This window comes from Bison bison, unplaced genomic scaffold (genome assembly GCF_000754665.1).
Source record: "Bison bison bison isolate TAMUID 2011002044 unplaced genomic scaffold, Bison_UMD1.0 scf7180017864342, whole genome shotgun sequence".
NCBI classification, from domain to species: domain Eukaryota; kingdom Metazoa; phylum Chordata; class Mammalia; order Artiodactyla; family Bovidae; genus Bison; species Bison bison.
In genome coordinates this window covers 251314-254115 of record NW_011494914.1, presented here as the reverse complement: position 1 = coordinate 254115, position 2802 = coordinate 251314, and positions in this window count along the sequence as shown.

Below are 2802 nucleotides of genomic sequence, written 5' to 3'. Positions count from 1 at the left end.
ACTATGTTTTAATCCATTACACAAAGCCACAAACACCCACTCAAGGTACTCCCCGTGTTCACTAGTTCCATACTCTCCAAATTAAAATCTCCGTTAGAAAGAGACTCACAGACTAAGAAAATGAACTTATGGTTGCTGGGGGGAAGGGATAGTTAGGGACTCTGGGAAAGTCATGTACACACTGCTATATTTAAAATGGGTAACCAACAAGGACCTCTTATATAGCACACGGAACCCTGCTCAATGTTATGTGCCAGCCTGGATGGGAGAGGGGTTTGGGGCAGAATGGATATATGTGTATGCATGGCTGAGTCCCTTCAATGTTCGCCTGAAACTACCACAACATTGTTAAATCAGCTATACCCCAACAGGAAATAAAAATAAAATTAAAAAAATAAAATCTCTGCTAGAGACTGGGGCATAAAAAAGCCTGCAGTTGGCCGACTTCGTATGACACTCAAAAGATCAGCAACATACTCCTGCCAAGAGATCTGAACCCAACAACTTCATTAAGGAAAACTTCAAACCAATTTGACAGAGCACAGATGTTGCAAGTGAAATGCAATTATGAAGAATATGCAAGACAGTATCAAGTAGTTGCCAAAGCTTCCATCATCAACAGTGTCTTTCAACCCTGAGACAAAGAATACACCCACAACTAAACTTTGTGTAAAGAAACAAAAAACAAAACTTTCACTTTAGAAACCACATTTTAAAGGATCTCCATTATTTATACGACTGCCACTGAGACAACTTTCCTCTGCTGTATTCGGTTGAAAGAATTAAATGTTTAGGGCTGACAAAGTTCTTACCTAGTTTAAAACCCTAGAAGGTGAGGAAACTGAAGCCCAGTGGTTTTGCAGGAACAAACAGCAGCTTCATTCCAGAGCCAGACTCAGACCAAATAAATTCAAGTTAAGTACTCCACACTGTGCAACAAACACAGTAATAGCAACTGTTCATCTGAAAGTCCTTAGGAGAGTTGAGGAACTGCAGATTTTAAATCACAGGAAAGACTTGGATCCGGGTTGGAGGAAAGAGGCCTCTCGTTCAGACAGACCTCATTCTCTCTGGGTACTGCAGCGAACCACTCTGTCCTTGAAGACCACGGCTCTCAGAGGGCAGGAAGAGAAGACGTCAGGGGAACCTTCATAAAGAAGTCACCTAAACTGATACTTTAAGAACGGGCAAACGAAGCTGGAAGCCCCGGAGCCGGGTGCATGGGGGAGATGGGAGAGTGAGCGGAGACGAGACAGAGTGAAAGCCCAGCCGGCTGTCTGGACTTTATAACAGCGACAGCTGCAGTTATGGCCACATTTCCATCTTGCATTTCTGTTATTTATACCCTGTCCCTTCACAAAAAATTTCCATTTGGATACTACAGTTACTTGTGCCTATAGCACAGTTTCCTGTCTTAGACCAGGATGCTCTTGAAAAGGAAAAAGACTGACCTGTTAGACACTGCATTCCCCAGGGGAAAAGAATCACTTCTCCTGGAACATAATAGGTGTTTTCACACAAGGGTAAAACGAATGACCCACAGCCTCACCCCCTCTATTCCTTGCGTAAACCTGACCTCTAACTGTAACTGCCTTGGCCTCATTCCGCGGGTGTGGATTCCCCTCCTTCAAACGCACTCTCCAGCCCGCCAAATTCTTGGGAAAGTTTTCTTCCACTCTCCAGGCGCTGAGAGCTGCAAAGTTAAATCTGGCTTTCCAGACTTTTTTTTTTTTCTTCTTCTTCCCAATCCTAACGGAAGAAATCAAGAAGCGCCGGGCAGAGGGACCAGGCTCCCTCCAATCAGAGCCGGCTCCCGCCCGGCCGGCCGAGTCTCGCGCCCCAGCAGGAAACGCCGGCCGCAGCCCCGACCCGCGGTCCCCCGGCGGCGCAGTGACAGCCCCGCGCTCCCCGGGGACCGGGGCTGGGCGAGGGGCGGGTTCCGGGGCCAGTGCTGCCGCTTCTGTTCACACGGCAAAGGAGACAATAAATAAAGGAGCGGTTCAGCTGTCCGACTCGGGCCAAATGCTTCTCCCCCACGTACAAGCCCGTTACAGCCCGACGGGCGCCTCTCCCCGCGCAGGAACACCCGTCGACAATGGAACCCCCCTAAGACACACGCGCGCGCACGCACTGTTGTGGGAAAAGGGGAGCGTGTCCCCGGGCCGATCACACCCCCACAAGCCGCGGGGGGTCGGGGAGGGGAGGGGTAGGGACGGGGCACAGCCCCCCAACTCGCAGGGTGGCCAAGACACCGCGTGCACGGGTCCACGCGGAGCCACCCTCGGTGACCCTCAAACACTCAGAGCCCCTCACTCTCGGAGTGATCAGAATCCCTACGATCGGCCGTCCACGCAGTTACCCTCGGTGAGACACCGCGAGCCAGTCACCCCGTGGAGGTAAGGGGCGGGGCGGGGACAAAGACAGTCTCCCACTCCCAGGATGTCCGGGATCCCCTCGTGCGAGGGCCCACCCAGAGCTGCCTTCGGGCGACACATCGCGCGAGCCAGCCACCCTAGGGAGGGAGCGGGGACCGAGGCAGTGTCCCCGCCCTCAGGATGACCAGGACCCCGCGCGGGGGGCATCACCGGCCGATCCCCGCGGAGCCCCCTCGGAGCCACCCCGAGGCCGAAACAATGCCCGGCGCCCAGACGCGCGGCGGTCGGTCCCGCTCCGCTTCCCTGTCCCCACTTGGCGCTCAGGGCGGCGGCGGCCGACACCTCGGGCAAGCGACCCCGCGGCGCCCCGCTCGGATGTGCCACACCCAGGGAGGGACCCCCGTCCGGCTCCCGGGATCCCTGCCTT